Source organism: Ambystoma mexicanum, chromosome 3q (assembly GCF_040938575.1).
Source record: "Ambystoma mexicanum isolate Mex_15411 chromosome 3q, UKY_AmexF1_1, whole genome shotgun sequence".
NCBI lineage: Eukaryota > Metazoa > Chordata > Amphibia > Caudata > Ambystomatidae > Ambystoma > Ambystoma mexicanum.
In genome coordinates, this window is record NC_090926.1 from 508,738,008 (window position 1) to 508,761,184 (window position 23,177).

Genomic DNA, 23,177 nt, shown 5'->3' on the forward strand with positions numbered 1-23,177 from the left:
CTTGTAGGGACTTTTCATCAAAATTAATTTCACATGTTTTGTCATCAGTGATATCATCAATGAGATTTGTGATGTTATCTTTAATGTCCTGGGTGTTAGTCTTAGCAGTCCACGGTGGTGGTGCGAGTTATGGTTGCTTATCTCAACATAACTGGCACATTTCTGAGGTTTTTCGGTTTTACTTGAAACCATAACGTATTTCATAGGATTTTATTAGTGCAACGTAACCATAATGTCCCTTTAACAATGTTTTTTCAGTGAATTTCATGGGTTTTTACCACTGCATGCTGTTTTCCTACAACTTACAAATATCATGTTTACCCCACTATAGCTACATTTCTGTCCAGTTTACAAAGTTTCATCTTAAAACGCTGCCATTTCCCACCTTCTGGCATCATTTTTAACACTTCTATACACTTTGTGCAACTTTTTCCACTGTTTTTGCGTTCGGTGACATCCGCGAACGTCTGAATTCATCGCACACCTTCAGGACAGTGCCAAGTGTCCATGCACTTGCGCGCAACATAACATGTCCGCAAACACGTCTGCAGTTTACAATCAGGTCTGTGCTTTGAGGACAGATCAGAACTGCATTTTCTACCAATATAGGAACTTTCAAGCTCAAAATGTACCCTTGCACAGCTCCCACAACTAAACATACTCATTATTCACTAGCAGTCTAGTAAAAAACACATACTTGGAAGAATATTAGCAACACTGCTATTTATCTCAAAAATGGCATTAGCTATTGCCATCCTTCCTCCCCAAGAGCCACCACCACCAGCTGGAGGACCTAGACAATAAAAAAGCGCAGTACTTCCAAAGACAATGAAGCTGACCAAGAACATTATGTAGAGGAAGTGCCTACCTCTTGCACCCAAATAGAATCATGGGTATGACAGTTCTTTACCAATATTGAAAATGTACCAAAGGCTAAAGCTACCAAAGTGAAATGCACTGAGTACTCAGTCACAGACTACCTGGACAGTATTTCGATGGGACCACCTCCATGCACCACCAAACCGAATCCAACCACTGCAATGCTCTCAGAAAGGTTGTTCCGTTCTTAGCAAGTAGTAGGCTTTCTTCCTCCACCTCATCTTCCTCCACTAATACTGCAACCACAGAGTGTACTTCTGTGAGAAACAAAATCCCAGCAGCTACCTTGCAAGCAATACAAGAGGCTGTTTATCCATATCTTTCAAAGACAACTGTCCTCTGTATTTACTGCAACACACCACTCTGCAGGGGGAAGCAATTCTGAAGTGCTTTGGAAGCTATAATCAAGGAGCATGAGAAACACTGCCTCTACCATAGAAATAACACATGTGCAACATCTTTCCCTGCCCACCTGCCCCTCAATATTGTTGCTTGGTGCCTGTTCCCTCATTTCTCTCCCCAGTTTACGTTCTAACCTCTCCTGCAGAAGAAGAAAAAATACATCAAACAGCAAAAGGAAGGTTTCTGTATGATCCACCTTTCATAGTTAAAACATAGAACTACAAAAATCTTATAGACTCCATTTATTTTACATTTCTCAGTAAAGTACATAAAATCCACAAGATTTTCCAACATTTGTGTTATGCTAATGGGAATAATGTGACGTTCATCCTCCGTTCCAGGGATTGGAACAGGGATAACGGCCTGGCAGCCCAAGTTATCGGCCCTAGAGGAGTGAGGTTGGATAATGAGGGCTCTGGACCATTATCCCCCATTCCAGCACATGCAATGGGGGATAAAGACCATTAGCACCCCGGGATTCCAAAGCGGTAACCCGGGGTGCTAAAGAAATATAGGATTTTGCGCTGTCCCAGTGTAGGAAGGAAGGTGGCCACCATGGAAAGTGAAGGTCGGGCTCTGTACAGAGCCCCTCTTCCCTTTCCATGGCAGCCTGCAGAAGGTGAAGAGAGAACCCTATGACCATATTACCACATGCACAATTATTTTCCCCTTTCAAATGTATACCACTTTTGAATAGCTTTACCACATAGCCGGTCCCAGGTGGACATAGCCACTTTAATCCCATCTGTTATCCTGCGTTGTCATGGCCAGTAGCCAGTTTGTCCAGGTCATGAGCTTATGCCATGACCTAGACAATCTGGCCACTGCCCATGACCACAGGCTATACCTCAGTCACCAAAAGTGTATGAATATGTTTTTGTACTTACATTATGACACTAGTCAAAAAATAAAACACAGGCACATTTGCATAACCATGCCAATGCTCCTTACATGAGTTTGCTGGAAATCAGCCCATGTTTTATCTTTTTAAAAAGTATCAAAAAATGTATGTACATACAATAGTCATATAACTTAGCCCCTACTTGACAAATCCCATTTAGACTTTCCATAAACATTCAAGGTTGAGTCTATAATCTTTCTGGAACCTTTTATCCACATTTGTCAAATGGCAACAAAGTTAAAAGCCATTTAAAAAATGTTGAGACCCCGCGTATGAATTACCCGTTCTTGTCCAAATCCCCCAAAACTTTATAAAAACATTTATATCTAGATCTAAAATGTTTTTTGCAAACTTTTGTCTAGATTTGTCCAAAGGCTCCACATTTATAAGCCTTCGAAATATTGTCAGACCACCCTCTAATGTTTCCCCCTCTTGACAGAATCCCACCAAACTTTGCAAAACCATTCAGAATCAGGTCTAGAATATAATTCCAATATCATGCCATTTAATTGAGTGGCGCCAAAGTTATAAGCCATCCAAAAACTTCTTTTCAACAACCCTGTAATGCAGAAATAGGCATAGATGCCCCCGAACATTTAAAGTGTTTGCAGACATCACAGGACTGCACCTGATCATCTGTACTGTTTGCGAAATACGAGGATGAAAAACACCAATACTTTGTCTTCTTACGGCCATATCCCATCCTCATCACCCCTCACCTGCCCAGACATTTTTTGATAAGTTTGACAAGTGCAATGTTGTGTTTTTTCATATGTTTTTACCACAATTTACGCGGAATCCACTGTCCGTGAATTCAACATGGCAGGCATTTCCAAAAATGTATGCAATTCACGCTTTGCAATATGGGCGCATCCGATGTCCTCGGACATCACGTTGTCCTCTTGGCCTATCAGATACCCATCCACGGACTCAACAGGGAAATGAGTCCGCGGACCAAACCCAGACATCAGTAATTATTTTTTTTACCTGCTTTTATTCTGTTTTAAAGAAAACTATGGGACAGATTTACACCAACTTTACAAAAGCACACTTTCCGGACCAGGCCGCCGTTCCTGCTGCACATCTGGTGAAAATCCGCCCAGTGGTTTAGGCTGTAGGCATGAGCACATTTTATTTCCCATTGCGTCTATGGAAGAAAAGAAAATTGGGACCATCTATATCTTTGCCCCCCCCCCTTGACGAAACCTCACCAAACTTACCAAAAAAAAAATCAGAGAGGGCAAATTTTGGTAAGGATTCGTCCAGGGGGAGTCACAATGTGGTGAATGCTTCAGTCAGTCACCCCTTCACAGCACCTTCTTTGGCTGGTGAATAGGGATGGCCTGAAGCAAGGCATCTTGCAGGGCTATCTTTAGGCTAGTTGAATAGCTGGCTGTGTGCTGGTTGCATGCTGCAGCCTGTCCTCACCTGATCACTGTTGCTTGACCCCTCTTCTTACCTTAAGTGTAGCCCGTCCACCACAGCGGCCCATCTGCACTCACTGCGCACCCAGTATTTAAAACAAATGTTCTGGGTGGCCCGCTGCCTGAATGGGGGTATGCCCATTGTCACTGTCACACCCATGGCTCTTTAATATCTTCTGGGTGGGCCCCATTGGCTCAGGGGCCCACCTGCACTCGCCACAGCACCTGCAGTATCCTTTATAATTTTCAGGGCAACACCATTAGTGTGGGGGCTGCCCCCATCACTGGGCAGCCCGCATAGCCATCTTCACTTCGGACAGTGGACCCGTTTTACTGGGCATTCCACCATGCTCACCACTTCCCTCCCCATTGTCATCTTGGCTGCTTGCAGCGTCCCCATTAAATGGGGTTGCCAGGTGTTTCACTGCCGTATTGTTGGGGATTATGAGCCACCCCCTCTGCAAAGCGTCTCAAGATACAGGGGCAAGCAACTGCATTCACCCAGGCTGCTCAGCTGGGGAGTATGGGCTATTCTTCACTGGGGCTGTTAGATGTAGGTGTCTGGGACTTCCTCCTCTGCCTCGTCACCCGTGGGCCATCAAGGGCATGGCTGGGTAGCCTGGCCTGGGCTGCCTCACGCACCTGCCCCTTCTGGGACACCTGGTTTCGTAAATCAGGAATCCACTTTGAGATTTGTCTACCACCTGGTTGTAAATGTCTCCCACAAATGGATTTCAAATAGGTTTCCATTGAATTTGGTGAAATCTTAAACGAGGCAGAAAAAAGAGCACGTTGCTGGTCCCTGATTTATAAACGGAATTCATATCTGTCTACTTTATTAGTGGGTCAGACCATGCACCTGGTGTCAGCTCATCTTGCATTAGCAGAATCTCAGGTCTAACAAAGGATGTTATTCCACAACTTAACAACATTTTCTTTACACACTCCCAAAAATGAGATTTTCTCTCATAGGTCTAGTTTTTTCACACAACCGTCAAATTGGAAAGGCAACATGTTTATTCTTGCACTTCTCACACTACAGTTAAACCAATACACATCAAAACAAATCTGATGGAAACTTAGGCAAGGTACAGTTTCGTAGAATGTACTACCATTTTGTTAATAGTTCCTAGGTTACATTCTGTTTTGTGTGCGTTTCTTTTCAAGTGCAACACACCTTGAAATTCCCATTCATATGCTGAGATACTTCTCTACCCACCGATTGCTGACCATTCTCTACGCTCAGTGTATAGTGTGTGTGTGTGTGAGTGTGTGTGTGTGATTTGCTACTCTTCCTGATGCAAGTGAAGCAAAACATGCAGTTTCACTCTACGGGTACATCGTTTGTAAAGTCAGAAATCCTTTTGTGAACAAGATCCACTCTCTTGCTTCACTGTAGGAGGCAGAAAGCAGACACCCGTGTTCTATGTGACAGTCCAGTTTAAACTGGAAGTGCTTTTTACCATAAACCTACAATTGTTTTAATCATAATTAAAAAGTCAACAAAAGTGACCAAAAAATTAAATATTAGACCAGTAGCAAGCAATAGATTAAGTTGGAGGCCACTAGTGACCACAAACAAATACCACTACCAGTCATGATCGATACATTAAATTACAGGATAGTAGCAATCAAAATATGAAAACACTTGCTGGTAGGCTAAATAGATTGATTGATGAGTCAATTCTGGTCAATGCTTATATTAGATAGGTTGAGTGTTGCTGGTCAGAGAAACCAGGTGAAGGAGGGAAGACCAGAGGAACTCGATGATGGCTTTCCAGAGCACTCCTCACAGACTAAAAAGGTTTCAAAACGTTCTACTTATTATAGACTTAAAGACTAAGGGTGGGGTCTTAGTGGCAGGATATTAAACTGCCACCTAGTAATGGCCAAGTAATGGCCTGAGGCGAAGCCAAGAGCAATATGTTGCAGAAGTGTCATTATCCCAAGCTATAATGAGCCCTCCCGAGGGCAGTAAGGCAATTAACACATTGTGATGCTATGAAATCAAGTGTTGGAGTTTTGGTGGTGAAAATAAAAATAACAGTTTGAAAATGAGAAAGCAAATTGATAAACTTAAGAAGTGAAATGTGTTTTGAAATTCAAATGTTGCCTTAAGTTAAGCATTTCGATAGCAAACTTTGATAACCTGCAGAGGATCTAAAATGAGCATGCATTAGTGGGATTGGACAAGTACACACTTTCTTTTTTTTTTATTATTAATTGGTTGGTTGATAATCAACCTTTCAATTTAATATATAACACAATTAATCACATTGGGCATCAAAATGAAATTTTAAAACAAAATAGAATCAAGCTCAAAATCAGTACTCAGCAAAAACCTACAAACCCACTACTTCAACATTCGATTATTTCACAACAACAGCAAAAGGTGGTAAAATCACAATTCATATATATACATCATCTGAGTTATCATCTAAAAAATCAATCCAAAATAGGTTCAAATTACCACATCGTTAAAACCACTAGTAATCCACCTATGAAGGGGACGTTAGTTACATAACACATATCATCTTATTTAGGGGAAGTTTAGGCTATACATTCAGTTATCTCAATATTTAGTGCTAACAAAAATTGGACAGTAGCTATACGAACAGCTTGGAGAGGTGAAAAGAATATTCTAAACCAAAGTACATCTTTAGTTAGGCAATTATAATTTTCATACAGTTTTAAAAAAAATGTACAGCGTAAATCCTTTAGTGAGGAGCAACCTACTATCAAATGTTTTAAAGTTTCCTCGCACTCTGGTAATTGACAAAACCAACAAATATTTTCTTGTTTTGTTATTTGACCTCTTCGAGATAAAATTTCTCTAGTGGGCCATAAATTGAGTCTAAATCGGAGATAGTTGTTTCTAAAACGGTGCAAGGGAAATTTGAGTAAATAAGAGGCTGTAACTCTCATTCTTTTCGTACCAAAAGGCAGACCGCTGTAATCTTTATACTGCGAGCAAAACTCTAAAGTGCAAATCCAGTCATGCTCATATAGTTTTCTCTGGGCACGATTGGGATTGGTTAAAAGCAGTTCAATAGTAATGTCGGCTTCTACTAAAAGATTGGTAACAACATTTCTCCACTTATTGGGAAAAAAATGTGTGGATTTCAACATGTATATAGCCAATATATAAGATAGATCTGAACAATTTATGCACAGCAAAAATTTCCTCATTAAGGAACACAATTTCCATGCGTAAAACACAAACATTGAAAGAGTTCCTAACTCATATCGTATCAAAGGACCTGGAGTTGAATTCGGTAACTTAAACACTGCTCGCCAAAATCTTTCCTCGAATCGATCCCAAAACACACGGTCCCTTGGTAATTTAGTTTCAGAGCCGTATGTTATTATTGGTAGAACTTTTTGGGCATAGTATAAAAGTATCTGAGAAAATGTAAATTTACCAAATTTATGCAAAAGGACTTTAGCTTGGCATGTTAATGTTTGCAGTTTTTGTTTTATATACTGCACATAGGGAATATCACACTTCAGATTGTTAATAATCACTCCTAAATATTTGTATTGTGGGGTGATAGAGATGAGCTCTTCCTGGAAAGTCCAGATGGACAATTTTAGGGGGCGACATTTTTTATTATGACATTGCATGATCTGTGTTTTGCTTAAATTAATAGCCATATGATTTCTTTGAACATACAGCGAAAGACCTTGTATCAGCCACTGTAGACCAGACGGCGTTTTAGAGATTAAAATAAGATCATTCGCATATAATAACCATGCAATTTGATGAGACCCAAGTTTTGGAGCATCTGAGTTGATATCAATAAAATTCTTACCCATGGCCAGTATAAACAGGTTAAAAATAGTAGCCGCCAGAATACAGCCCTGTTTCAGACCTCTTGCTGTCGGAATTTTAGTAGTTAGATGCCCAGCTAAAGTAGTTCTTATCTGAATTGCAGTATTTGTATGGAGAAGCTCAATCAGTTTAATTAGTGAACCGGGGCAGCCCATTTTAATCAATTTACTAATTAGCAGATGTCTATCAATTGAATCAAAGGCCTCTTTAAAATCTACGAAAGCTAGAAACAAGGGCTGATTAAGGCATTCACACTTAGCTTTAATCGCATTGATTGCTGTAATATTTATTGCCGTGCCTTTTCCTGCAACAAATCCGGTTTGGAATACATCGGCATTACCAGAGGTTTCTATCCATGCTCGCAAGTCTCTAAGAATCAACCGGGCAAAGATCTTGCCCGGTGTATCAAGAAGGGCAATCAGTCTATAATTTGAGGGGTCTTGTCTATTACCCTTCTTGAACACCGGGACAAAAATAGAGAGGGACCATGATTTAGGCAATTGTTGATTGTGGCGTAGAGTTGATATAAAATCTTTGCCCATAGGTTCGGATCTTGCTTCATCATATAATTAGATATCCCATCTGGACCAGGGGCACGCGATCTACTAGATTTAGTAATATAGAATAAGATGTCTGCTACTGAGAATTGCAAAGTAAAAACTCCTGGATCACACTGACTAAGTGGTGAAATTGTAGTCTCAGGACAGGCATACAAATTTGTGTAATGTTCGACCCATTGAGCCTCTGCTACATCATTGATTTGTAATGAAATCTGCATATTAGGGTTGGTCTTATTAATTAGAGCCCATATTTGCGCAGAGTTTTTTGATCCCATCTTTTGGAGCATATGTTCTCCATCAGTTTGGTAAAGAATAGATCGATGGGCCTTCATCCAATTTTTATGTTTTGTTTTCAATGATTTAAGGGCTTGCCATTTCACTTGGGTGGGCAAAGACAAAACTACCTTTTTTTCCCTTCTAAACCAGGACTTTTGTCGCTGTACTTCCCTGTCAAAAGAATGCAAGGGAGAGTACTTTGTCTTCACCTTGTTTGTTGTAGCAAATGTGTGCAATAAGTCACTATACTCTAGTGACTTGTTGGTTCCTAATGTCTTCTCATACACAATTGTTTGTTCAAATACCCTGGCGAATTTCGCCAAATTGTGTTCAGTCCAGTGTAATCTATTCATACCTTTGTTTACTAATAAGGGGTGGTATGTATTATATATCTCCTCTTTTCCCTTTGAAGCCTTACAGTGCCATTTCACATTCAATATGTTATGATCACTGTCCTCAGTAGAGATCACACAAAACAACTTAATATCAGAGAATAATTCACGATTAACATAAATGAAATCAATAATGGCACCAGAGTGACCTCTTTTCCATGTGTGCTGTGGCGGGCTATCGGCCGGGCATGAACCATTTAACATAACCAAGTTTTTTGGCTCAATAAAGGTGTTCCAGGAGACCAGTCTGCTATCCATGCGATTATGGGGAGCATCCAGACAGTGCAAATTTAAGTCACCCGCCAGGATAACATGTGGGTATATAGGGAGTTTAATAATCTCTAACCATAACTCTTCCAGATCTTTAAGAAATGATTTGGTGGACATTGCAGCTGGATTCCAATATATATTTACTATCGCATATTTTTTTTCTCTTATTGTGATAACTATCAATTGAGTATATCGATTTGGCGCAGACTGGTGTTCTAGAACAACTTCTGAGGACTTGCTTAAGGCCACAAGGAGACCGGACATGGGCCGACCTTTCACAGATCGTATTGCAGGATTAAAAACTATTTCAAAGTTATCCCACACCGGCCGCTCCGTAAGCCAAGTTTCTTGAAATAAAATAATATCATGCTGCGATAACTCATTGAAACCATTCCTCAGTAAGTGCCCGTGTCCTCGAGTATTCCAGCTTATCATAGACAAAAATGGTAGGGGATGTTGCAAAGTAAGTTACGACTGCTTTGATACAGATTGAGGCATTGGATGATAATTTTGATTAATCGACTGAGCACATAAGCCCTGTCTCTGATTAGAAACATATGTCTGCGTTGATGGGTTTTGCACCGCAGAAATAGGAACTTGATTTGTCACAGCAGTGAGAAGCTCGAACCCTAATTCATATATTTCTCGTTTAGCAAGCCAGAAAGTGTTTAACACAACTCGTGAGGACACCCAGAACCGTGCAACAGAGAGATCGTTATCGAAGATAAATTCCACCAAATCAATATCGGAGGATTGCAGATCGTCTAACGCAGGAATTTCAGGTAGTATTGCAAGTATACTAGTGCGGTTTAAATCATACTTCGCGTAAGGTATATCTCTGCATCGAATAATCAATGGATATAGCGATTGTTTGGGTGATATTTTCAAGTTTTTTGATGGTAAAGACGGAAACCTATTAGAGTGCAGCCAGCTTGTACCCAGTGAGTGGTTTTGTTGTTGAGGATGTATATCGACCCTTGCAACAGGGCCAGCCGGATAACGGCTCAAATCATTTAATTGTGAATGCATAATGTGCTGGTCAGCCTCTAACTTCGTATGTAATGTAGCATTTTTGTTCAAGTTGGTCATATATTCTTCCACTGCGGTTTTAATTACTTGTTATATTGGCATTTCAGATACATCAAATGTGGGTTGTTTGGTGGTGGGTGTATTAGCAGAATTAATAGGAATTTTAAGGGGAGCAGACATTTTCTTTAAAGAAGAAAGCTCAGGGATCAAGGGCGTAAAGAGTGACTGTGCCACGTGATTCTTTTCTGTATGGACTGTTATATGGGGTATCTCTCGAATATTAGGATCCTTCAGCATCTCTACTTGGGCATTCAAGGGTCTTTATTTAGTCATATAGTAGTCAATCTCCTTTCTGATTTCGTTCCGTCTGGCTTCAACATTCTTATCTGAGATCCTCTCGGGAGAACAAGGTGATGAAGCTGCAAGGGTAGCACCCTTTTTTACTTGTACCGCTGCACTTTGGAGTACTAAGGGAGATGAAGCTTGTGTGTTCACCGCCCTATCATGTTCAGCAGCCTCAACCAGCGCGTCTAATGGATCATAAGCTACTATCTGGGCCGGGCATGTCATAAGCTGGTTACTAGCTTTCTTAGCATTAGCCAAGGCGCTATATTTTTTTTGTACTGCTTCCGCAGCCATGGTGGTGTGCTTCCTAGGCAAGGATAGGGCTTTAATGAAGGCTTTAGTTGCTGAGGTTGTCGTTTTTGTTATGTCTTTACCATTTTTTGTTTTTTTACAAACCAAGTTCTGTTTTGGTTTAGATATTATTTCGGGTGGCTTAGATCCATTAAGTGAGAATATGTTAAACACTTGTTTGTCTCCAGGAACTACAGGGTCCGACAAAGTTTTGTCTTTTGGTTTTTCAATGTTTTGGGGCAGTGAAAAATCGTCGTGAATTACATTCGGGAAGGCAGGTAAAGGCTTAAACTTTATAGCTTGTGATTGTGTAATAGGATCGGTAGGCGATTTATCAAAAATCAGTGATTTGTCAGGATTTGATTTTGTTTTTTTTCGGATATTCGTTTCAATGCTATGTTTAAGCGTTGCTTGCCAATGTAATAATTTCTCAATCTGTTTATCGTGTACCTGCAGTTTTCGGTAGAGCGTTTCAAACAGCTTAAAAAGAGAAGAAATGGCCAAATTCATGGCATGCAACATGGTCTCAATCAAAATGGACGGGGAAATAACTGAAGGCAAAATAGGGTCATCAGATGGTCTGACCGAAATGTCAGGGATACGTCTGGGAGTGGGAGCAGCAAATGAAGCGACCAAACTATGTGCTGCGTCTGAATATATGAATGAGACTTCAGGTAGCTCTAATGAATTCCGACAATCATCCCCTTCCAAAAAGGAAGAGTTCGAGCTTAACTCAATTACTGAAGGCTGAGGATCCGATGAACCAGCGCAGCTTTTGATCAGGGGGAGTGGCGGGGGAACATGGCAATCATGTGATAATGAACTCCCCCCCCCGGCAGGACCTATGGAGTTCTGACATAGTGTTTGAGGCTCTTGGTTTCTATTGGAATTGGTGTTGGACCCTGGGGATCCAGATGCTTCACATATTACAGGCATAGGGTGAAGCTCTTTTTAAAGGGGGATTACGCCCTCTTTAATAAGAGTGTTATCAGAAACTCCCAAAGAATTTTTTACATTCGAGCCTTGGGCGTTCGTAGTGAACTTAAAACAAGGGTCAATTGGTTTACCAGTGAAGTCACAGGATAAGGGTTTAGACTCAAAGAAGTAACGTTTTATATCAGCTGGAGATGTATGCCTATTGAGGTTCGAGGCACTAACAGGGTGATGCCTCCGGGGCGTACTGCCCATTTGTTTTCGCTTGTGGGTTTCGGCATTTTCCTGAACCAAAATTGGGCCATTCGGCATTGTACTTCTTAAGGTACGCATGTCACCTTATAGTAATACTGTTGCAGAGTAAAAATACAATTAGATAAGAATTATGATTAAACAAGTAGATGTTAAAACAGGGTAAGTAAGTGCTGCTTAAAAGAGATGGTCCAAGAATAGGATAAAAAGTTTAAAAATGGAGAGTGGAGCTGGATTCTTGCAAATACGCCAAACAGTACCTTAATTATTTGCTTGGTCAGAATTTGCATATAAGAATCTTCGCCGTCTAGGGAACGCCCGATGGCTTAAGGAGCAGCCTTAGTCCGTCTCTCCTCCCCCAAGACCGGCTAAACTGATAGATGAATTTAATTCTCTTAAAGGAAGTTAAACAAACCGTGGATGATCCGAAATGGGGACAACAGATGGCAAATACTTGACTGCTGACGGTAAAATATCACGGCCAACAGCCGACCACGCCGAACAGCCAAACAGCACCAGCTCTTACTGCCTCCAGGGCTTAACGCCGCAAGGGTGGTTCTGCCGGCAATTTGTGCTTGCTTCAAGTCACGTGCTCCATCACGTGTGCACGCTAGGCTCCGCCCCCTCCAGGGAACGGGACTCGCAGCAAGAGCAGCACGCTCGCAGTGCTGCTGTCAGGGTGAGCAGGAGCACACAAAGTCAAGTGGTCAGGATGCAAAGGACTCCCACCAAGTAACAATAACAGCGCCGCACGGGCGGTTCTGCCGGCAATTTGTGCTTGCTTCAAGTCACATGATCCGTCACGTGTGCACGCTAGGCTTCGCCCCCTCCAGGGAACGGGACTCGCAGCAAGAGCAGCAAGCTTGCAGTGCTGCTGTCAGGGGGAGCAGGAGCACACAAAGTCAAGTTTTCAGGATGCAAAGGACTCCCACCAAGTAACAATAACAGTGCAGCACGGGCAGTTCTGCCGGCAATTTGTGCTTGCTTCAAGTCACGTGATCCGTCACGTGTGCACGCTAGGCTTCGCCCCCTCCAGGGAACGGGACTCGCAGCAAGAGCAGCACGCTCGCAGTGCTGCTGTCAGGGGGAGCAGGAGCACACAAAGTCAAGTGGTCAGGATGCAAAGGACTCCCACCAAGTAACAATAACAGCTTTCTCTATAAAGAAGTGAGCGCATGTTTCTATGTTTTAGCTTTCTCTTTGGTATGCTACATAGGATGTTGCATTGCAAAAACATGTCCACCTTGAGTGGAGGTTTCTAGTGGAAAGACTTCTTGACTGGAAATTGCATTTTTGTTTTCATGTCTACTTTTGAAGTTAAAATGTTAAAATGTTCAGAATGCAGTCAATACAAGTAGGTATTGAATGCATGCTGAACATTTTGTGTGGCTAAACGGAGACCAATAATAATCTGCATCCATCTATCTAGATAGATAGATTGCCTCTTAGAAGTGCTCTGTTGCTTCTTGAAACTGTCTGTGCTCAATACATCGAATGATAATAATAATAATAATAATAATAATAATAATAATAATAATAATAATAATAATAATAATAATAATAATCAATTATTGGATAAGGACTGGCGAGAAAGCATCAACATATAGATTGACGACTCACCTACCTTGGAATCACAAAAAATTAAACGAGATACAACCATTTATCAAATTATCGCCATCAAAAAAAGCCCGAAACTTGTTTTTGAGAGCTAGACTGAATCTATTACCTACAAACGAAATCCTCTCTATACGGGGGATAGATGCAGACTTTGTGGTTTTGCTGAAACGAAAGAGTCTATCCGCCACTTACTCTTGTGTTGCCCTGGTACCCTCAAGCCGAGATCGCTCTACTTGAAGCATTTATTCTCAAACTTTGCGCTGCAGGTTGAAGACGTTTTCTGGTCAAGACTGATGACGGGAGAAAAAACAGCTGGATGTTGGCAACATACAACATCCTACAAGATGATTTAAATAAAACTTCCCCTCACAAAAGGACCTGGTGCCTGAGCAAATGGTTAATTGATGTATTGAGTGATGATTCTTGGTGTAAATTTTATCCTCAAACTTCTGTTCTCTTCTATGAAATTGAGCTACTTCTTCAATTGTAAAAATCGTAAAGATTAAAACACATTTAATTAAAAAAAAAATAATAATAATAAAATAATCAAAATAATAATAATAATAATAATAATAATCATAATAATAATAATATACATTTCCACACCACATTTTGCATAATTACTTTTTAAGACCCTCAGGATATTACTGGCTACCTGACCTTTGGAAACGCCTCCGCTTTCCCTGGATTTCAGCACCCTCATACATGAGATGGTTGATGAAATTGGACCGGAAGGACCGGTCTCAACACGAGGAAAGAAATGCGAGGTCCCATAGAGAACCATGTTTCAAGGCCCTAGGATACACGGTTTCTGGGATGCATGCACACAATGCAACACAATGAACTGCACCATGCCAGGGTGAGACGACAGGTGGAAAGAGAGCACAGAAGGTGCCAGTATGCAGCAGCTCACCTATTCTCACCTGCCCCCGATGTCTGCTCTGAGATATGTCAGCCAGCCACAAGCAGCCATTGTCACTGCAGTTTACTTCAGAGTGCAAAGCACATCAAGCGATAAGCGAATTGGAACAGCAACCTACAGGATCATTGATTTTCAACAAGTTTGCCCACAGAAACCGTTCGAAGTTAATCAACATGTTCTGTAAAGTACAATGTTACATTTCTGCTGTATGAAACGTAATTACAAAACGTGACTACTGTTATCTCTGAATATGTCTAGAAGTGCTGTAAATTTTAAGCACAGTAGGGATAGCAGCTTAAAACCAAAAGTATGTAATTCTTTCGTCAAGAGCATAATTCTCAAGGGTACCTATTGTTGATGAAATAACTGGAAAAGCTGATGAGCTTGAGACTGGAAAACTGACCAAGGAATGCTGGCGATACATTCAGGAGATGTTTCATATAAGAAAGTCATTGTGCTTTAAGGATGTGGTTATGGAGAGAGTTACATCTGTATAAATATATTAAAGGGGCGTACGCATGTATAACAATATGAAGCATATTTAACACATGACATACCATTATGCTCATTCATGATACCTTAGATGCCTGAAAAGATGTGTTGAGTCTCCTGTACACTGAATATCACCAACATGTTTTCTCGTCATGGTGTAACCCTGCTTAAATGGAAATGTGTCATTGCCACCAATGACATGCTGTTTGTGGTTCCATGCTTAGTTCTATACGGGTTTTAAATCCCTGCTTGTATGCTTGCTTCATTTGGAAAGACATTGATGAACTGGTTGGACAACAATACATTCCTGGGTCCCATCGCTTGGACCAAAACAGCTGAACATGGTGGCACACTTGCCAACATTCAACTCGTGGGAGAATTTGTCTGTGTCACTGGAACGTGTGTCAAAAGAGAACAAAAAAGAATTCAATCAAAACTCTGACATAGATACATATATGATTTATTATGCAATAATTCAAGTGACTCCTGTTGAGTATATTTTTAAATTTGTCATGTTCGCGATCATCTGTTGAGTTGGGTACTTTGCAGACAGAACTGTATTCCATTAAGTCCAGAATATCGCCTTTGAGACTAATAAACGTACTTGATTGTGGTTAGTGAGTAACTTGAACGTTTTCAAATTGAAGGGCCCAAGAAGGTAATTACGCTGGTGGATCACAGGGGTGTTGTCTTTATAGCTAAAGGATTCACTGAATCAGAGCTATGATGAAGCACTGCAAGGAAATTATCAATCCGTCACACTGTGAACTTGACCAATGTACTTCACTGGTATGTAAGTGAGTGTATTTCTAAGGTAAAGTGCATTTTGTTTATCAACTCTGATCCATCAGAAGAGGGAGAAATGTAATGAACACATGTTTTACAGGAAATATTCGCTGAAATGTATTACAATGAGCTCTATCTGAAAGTTGCAACTTTCTTAAGCATGATAATGTAAGTTTCCATTATTACAGCTAACAAACATCAAAACCATCAGGGATCTTTTTAAGACATGTGTATCACATGTGCAAAGGGCGGTCTAAAATGTCCAACGTGCCCCAAATAGTTTTGAGGGCGCTCATTGCAGACAGAGCTGTCCTTATTGGACGTGCCTCGTGCTATTTAGTGAATTCCCATTGAATGTCTGCATGCTTTGTATCAGAAAACGTTCACTTGCAAGCTGGTTTTAACTCTGAATTCTGGGATTGTAGTCCTGAATTTCCCCATTGTACAGCCTGTATTACAACTCACAAATTGAAAAGATAAAAACAGGATTGGATTACTGTTTTCCGAATGGAATGGATGATGTAGGCAAATATGACTGGGCGGTGGTGAACAGCTCACGTCAAGTGTACACTCTGCTAGTGGTGAAGTGGGTTCTTAGGGAATCTCCATGCACCCGAAAGAGTGGGGGGAGGTGGTCACCTTGCAAGAGAGTGCTGGTCTATCATCTGATTTGATTTGATTAAAATTATTTGTATAGCACAACACCCAAATAGAATACAGAGGAAATACATTGTGTCTTGTAGCAGGTGATATTGGAGGAGCAATTGCAGAGGAATGGATTGACATTTAGTTAGAACAAAATTCAGGGGGGCCACGTTTTAAAATACTGTAGGATCTGTCAGACATACATCTAATACCAACCAAAAGGGACAGACCTATCTACACATTTTTCATGCATTACACAGAACTAACTCAATCAAAACTTAATTATATGTACCAAGACTTCCAATACCTACGAAGGGATAGGACAAAAAAGGGACAGAAGACACATCTATCTGTCCCTAAGCCCCCACCCCTGACCCTAGGGGTCGGTGATGGGTCACTTATCTATGAAAGAATAGAATAAAACACGTCAGAGTAATCTATTGTGGACAAGCCACAGGTGTAAATGTGCATGTTTTGGTACAAACAAAATTATTCATTAATTCATACAACTCAGGGTCCATTTTATACACCTCAGCCCTATAACAATGCCATCAGGAAAAAAACAACTTAAAAACAAGTGAGTGTCTTAGGGTAGACCCCGCAAATCTATTCTCCCTGGATCATACCACACTATTCATATTAAAAAGGTGTGCCATCCAACGTATATTAGCTACAGGGCACAATTTCCATTAAGACATAGTAAGATAAGAGAGGTCCCATTCTCTCCAAACAACAGTCTGGTTTGTATTATTTTCAAACTTATTCCAAAGAATGGGATTGTCGACCTCTTTCAATGCCCTAACTGCATAATGGCCATCTTCATCAGGACCGTCTTCTAAGGTCCTAGTGTTGTCATATCACTAGGACCAAGTCCAAACATGTTTATTTAGTAAGATGGCACTTGCGTGTTGCTGTCTTCAATGTAGGGGACGAGGCAGTGTTTATCACCTACTTATTGGACAATTACTGTGTGGACCCATATCCACGTATAAAACTTGAAATGTATGACCCCTGCTCTTTTCTCTGCGCTGTCTGTGCCTCGTCCACCAGCTGCGTCTAGACTTAACATGTAGTTACACTGTTAGTGAAAAAATGTGTTTCTAGGTTTCATGTAAAGACTAGTCAGGAGGTCATAGATCGAAGCTTGAATGGAAGATTTTTCCAAAGTTTAGTTCCAGGGTCAGATAATAATTGATCCCCCTAGTAGTTCTATGAGAGGGGGGAATAGTTAAAAGATGTAACTGGTTGAGTGAAGAGGGTGTGATTTTTGGTAAAAGTGAATTGTATCTTTTAACTAAGTGACAGTTTCTCAGCAACTACCGTCTGTAAAAGCAAATGGAAACAAGAGCAGCACATTTCTTAGTGTGGTGCTTTGATGAAATGACTTCTGCCCTTCAGGGCTACAAGAAAGAGTAATGACTAAACTGCTAGGTGAGCCATCACAGGTCTGCAAAATAAGAGCAATCCCAATCATAAAGCTCAATTAGGCACAGGGAATGGATATGACTCCTTCGACTTTCCTGTTAACGTTGACCCAGGGCAGGCTAAACTCTTAAGAGGGCTATAGAAGTGATCCAATATAAATCCAAATGGGAAAGTACAACAGTAAAAAATAAAGGAATGTTCAATCAAGTTTTTAAAGAAATATATATACTTTAATTAAACACACCATATGCAAAAACAACTAAAACCTCACTACAAAAAAACGACCCCTGTGGGAAAAACACGCGAGAGATAAAAAGATATTGCACTCTGGTAATGAAACTGGAGTGAATGGCAATCTCCAACCAATATGTTTGTAAAAGGATATGCCTTTTATGAGAAAATGGTTCAAAATGACCTAGCCAGCATCTAGGGTCCAAATATGCACCAGACAGCAGTTCAGAATCAATAATACCTTCTTGCTGTTCTTGGCTGGTTTGACAACATCAAACCAGACTTCTTTGCATTGCATAAGTGGTTTGAAGCAGGTGCTGTGTTCACAGTATTCCAGACAAGGAGTAAGGGTCCACCAGGGTCTGTGCAGTGACACAAGGTTGTCTTTTTGACTTTATTAGTCTCTTTTAAAAACTCACAGACCCAGTACAAACTATCTTAAATAGAGTTCTGGTAAGGGTTAATACTAATCCCTTTTTGTCTGTTTCTCTTGGAGCATTGTTTCACTCCCTTTTCATTAAGATGTGGCTGGTGGCAGTGGTAACCACCCTATTTTTCCTACCACAGTTATCTTAAAGGCCTTGGTATTGTTTTCGGCTATCTCGGTAGCGTCGAACTTAAACCTGCTAGACCATAAACGTTTTTATAAGGTTCTGACTGGGTTTAGTCACCATTTATTTTTGTAAAAGTCTTTCTTGTGTTTTACTCGGCCCGGCAAACCAGGTTTGGCTCCTTTGTTCACCGTCGTTTCACAGGCTTCTGCAGAGAAGCCCTCCTTAGGCGCCTATATGCCTGGGGGGCACAGGATGTGAGGGAGGGGTTTAGGACTCCCTGCACAGGGTCTCCTTGGAGGCCCATGTCACACTCTGATCTGATTGGCTGTGGTGACTGTCCCGGCGTGATTGTGTGATTGACAGCCAGGCTGTGCGAATGGGGGAAAACTGCATAAAAAGCAGGTCTCTGGGGCTCAAAAGACAGAGCCACCACTGGAACGAGAGACCCGAAGAGGAGCTGACAGAAGAGGACCCCTACCACGACTGAACCTCCTGGTGAAGCCCTGCTGTAGGTCTGAATCTTCATACTCCAACGACAGGGAAGATCTGCAAGGAATCTTCTCCCCTTGAGCTGGTGGGAACAACCAGTTTTCCAAACTGCTCGCGAGGCCTCCCTCCTCTGGTCGAAATTTGCTGTACAGAGCTACAGTGAACTGGATATCCAGGAGGAACTGACCCTGCTTGCGTTTTAATGACTGCACCTTTTATTTGTTGCTTTGCTCTGCTGCTGGTTTCTTCCCTGGGCAGTGCAGGACCCTCCAGTCTTCCTCCTTCGTGTCAGTACGACAGCCGCTTCAGGAACTGTGAGCTTGCAGGACCTGCCAGGAACATTCGCCTCAGCTACAGCCTTCCTCTCCATTTAAGGTACTGTTCAAATCTGGTTGTTCGTTTCGTTCAGCCGCGGTGAAAGTGAGTGAAACCTTTCGCCAATCCGAGGGCTTGTCCTTTTCCATTCTTTAAGCTAACTTTTCTGCCGACCATCTTCGTTCCGAGCTCTAGGCAAAAACTTAACCGCAAACTACCCTGAACTGTGTGATCTTGAGCAAAGACTTTGGTCCATTGACTTTGGGCCAGGCACACTTTAATATGATTTCCTCTCTGTAGGTCTTTTTTCTAGATTGCCCTGCTTACTTACTTGTTGGTTCTTCACAATTATTGTCTAACTTTGTCTTTCTCTCCCTTTTAAATTGCTGGAGTGCCATTTTGCTCACACTTCCTTTTGAGCCTAACTTGTCCAGAATCTATTGGGTGTGGTGTAGTGTATTAAGAGTGTGATTTTTCAACTGCATGACTTTAGTGAAATGTTTTACAACTGATGTGAAAATACATGTATATTCTTTTACTCAGAAGCCTTGAGTCAGTGTTTGTTTGAATCATAGTAATTGCTGTCCTTTGTGTAACTATTGATACTGCTCACTTACTCTTGAGATAAGTCTGGCTGCTCAGCCATCGCTACCACTTTACTGTGTAGTACAGTCTTGTACCAAAGGTGAATTTGTACTGTCACTTGTAGTCCTAATTGTGTGTGGTGTTCCCAAAGGGTACTGCATATATTTCTGCCTAACACTGGTGTACAGCGGTGAGGATCACGTATATTGATTAGACTTAGAGTGCTGCTATTACCGTGGATCAACTAACCACAAGGCTAAACATCACTAAAAAGCAATATTAATCATGTCTGATATGGAAAGCTACAGTCAGGAGACCCTCCTTAGTTAAACTGTGGATTATCTGAAAAATAAATCTGTGTAGAGAAAGGAATCTCTCTGTCAAAGGCAAACAGTCTGAATTAATTGAAAGGATGTTAGAGAAACAAAGTCTGGAGGGTGGGTCTGAAATACCTGACCCCTCAGCAAATGTGGAAAATAATGAGGATGATAATTTGTCTATTATTGATGAGTTAGAAGAGGCAGAGGTGTCTCACAATGTAGGCCTCACTGCTCCCTTACCTGCTCATCAACCTCAACTTTTGTCCACTGGGATCCCTACAAGTCCTTCACTCAGTCCTGGATTCATTGCTCTAGAAAAGATGAGATTTGTATTGGAATTTACATGTTTAAATGCTCAAACTGAACAAAAGCATCAATACCTTAAGCTCAGATAAATGGAGATGAAACATGCATTAGAAAAGAAAAGGTTGTCTATTGAAAATGCTTCTCTCCCAGAGTCTCCTAGATCTTCCAGGACTAAGAGACCCCATATGCCTAAAGAAATTGTGGGTATGTATGAGGTTAAGCTTGATATTTTCGATTGGTTGCCAATGTTTAAATATAACCATGGGATTCAAGGTCTTATAGGGAATCAGTTGCTTCCCTGGCTCTTCTCTAGGCTACCCTCTGTTGCATCTGATGTTGTGATGGAGTTGGGGGAGGTGGATAGGATGGATTATGAGTGTATGAAGCTAGCTTTAACTGCTAGATTTGGGAAGACTCCTTCCCAGTAACTTAAGAGGTGTAGGACCCTCAAAAAGCATGATGGTACCCCTTGGGCTACCTGGGTATGTGAATGCTTGAACAACTTAGATGGTTGGGTTAAGGGTTACAGAGTAAACACTTATGAAGGTATGAGGAATCTTGTTATGTTGGAGTCAATTTATGATGCCTGCTCTCCTGAGCTCAGACAGCACTTGGCTGATTCAAAGGAGATAGATCCCAAGAAGTTAGCTAAGGCTGCTGACTTGTGGGTTGCCAACAGGGCTACTCACAAGGATTCTGGGGCAACTCAGAAGAAGGATGAGGGAAAGTAGCCAAAGAAACATGACAAGGAGAATTTGAATACCTCCAATCCAAAAGAGGGCCACAAACACCAACATGAGGGTAAACCACAAGGGAAACCAAATCAGGCTAGTGCACCATCTGGACCCAAACCAGGTGGCAGTCAGAACAAACCCCCATTCATCAAAGCATTTGGGAAATGTTATGTCTGTGGGTCAACTGACCATGTGAAAGGGGATCCCAGATGTAAGGGTAAACCTTCAGGGGTCCACACTGTCGCCTTAGCCTTCTCCCCAGAGGAAGAAATACCTATGGCAAGTGGAAACTTTCACCTACTGGCTGATGAACCCATGAAAGTCTCAGCTAGTGTTTCTTTAGTGTTCCTGGGCTTGTGTGAACAACAGAATTTAGATGTCTATAATTCCATCTCAGATAATACTAAAGAGTGTTATAAAGATAGTATTCTTGTGAATGGCCAGGAGACTCCTGCCATCAGAGACACTGGAGCCAGCATAACTGTGGTGGATGAATCATTTTTCAAGGGGGAGTATGTTGCTAAGGCACACAAACATCTCACCAAGTTAGCTGGATGACCTGTGCAAATGCTTCCCCAGTTACCAACTCTCATCCAGTGCAATGATATGACTGTCAAAATACCTGTTAGTATGCAGAGTGAAGTGCCTGGGAGAGTCCTGTTGGGTAATGACCTGAAAACTCTTGGAGTTGTGTCTAGTACCCCCAGGCCTCCCAGTAAAAGGAAACAAGAGCTCACTAGGCCCACAAGGAGGAGGACCTTAAGAGGTTCTCCAGAGGAGTTAATAGAGGAAACTATCACTCTCACTCCACAGGAGTTTCTCACTGCTATTTCTGGAAAGAAAGAGGCAAAGGGGAAACACAAGACCTCAAGGAAAACATCAGACAGCACCCCTGTGCTATCAACAACGACATCCCCAAGACTCATCCACCTGCTGAGGCAGAGTGTGAGGTACAACCATGTGTGGTTGATCCAGTTTCTGAAGAGTCAGATCTGGAGGAAGACACCGTTTTGGTTGGAGATCTTGACCCTGTTGACTATCCTGAGTTGCAGTCTTTACTGTCAGAAGGTGGACCCAACAGGGCTGACTTCAACAGAGGACAAAGGCAGTGTCCTACTCTCGAAGGTCTTCGACAACAGACTGCTTCTCAACTTGATGGTCAAGAAGTTGGAAAGCACAGGATAAGCTGGGAAGATGGCCTCTTCTACAGTGAACCAACTGAGTCTATCCCTGGGGACTGCACAATAATTGTAGTGCCCCTTGCCAACAGACTCCAGTTCCTACAGTTGGCCCATGAGATACCTTTGGCTGGTCATTTGAGTTTCAAAAAGACCAAGGGAAGGCTCTCCTTATACTTCTACTGGCCTAAAATGGGTTCAGAAGTTGACACATTCTGTAGGAGCTGTCACACTTGCCAAACCTCTGGCAAGAGTGGAGCCAAGGATGTGGCACCCCTTGTGCCTCTCGCAGTGGAGGGAGTTCCTTTTGAGAGGGTGGGCATCGACATTGTTGGTCCCCTTGACCCTCCCACATCTTCAGGGAACAGGTTTATCCTGGTTGTAGTATACCATGCTATAAGATACCCAGAAGCAGTTTAAGTGATATCCCAGAGGGGATCCAATGTTATGTCCCACTACATGCAAGCCATGTGGAAAAACGGTGGTGTCGCTTACACGTTCTCTACAGCCTATCATCAACAGACAAATGGATTGGTAGAGATGTTTAATTGAACTATGAAGAGCATGATAGATGCTTTAAGGGAACCCCTTAAAAGAAAGTGGGACCTTCTACTTCCATGCCTTCTCTTTGCTTATAGAGAAGTCCCTCAGGAGGGTGTTGGATACAGTCCCTTTGACCTTCTTTATGGCCATCCAGTCAGAGGTCGATTGGCCCTGATTAAGGAGGGGTTAGAGAGTGTTCCTTCCTCCAAGCCAGTCAGAGTGACTGACTATGTGATAGGTCTCCGGAGG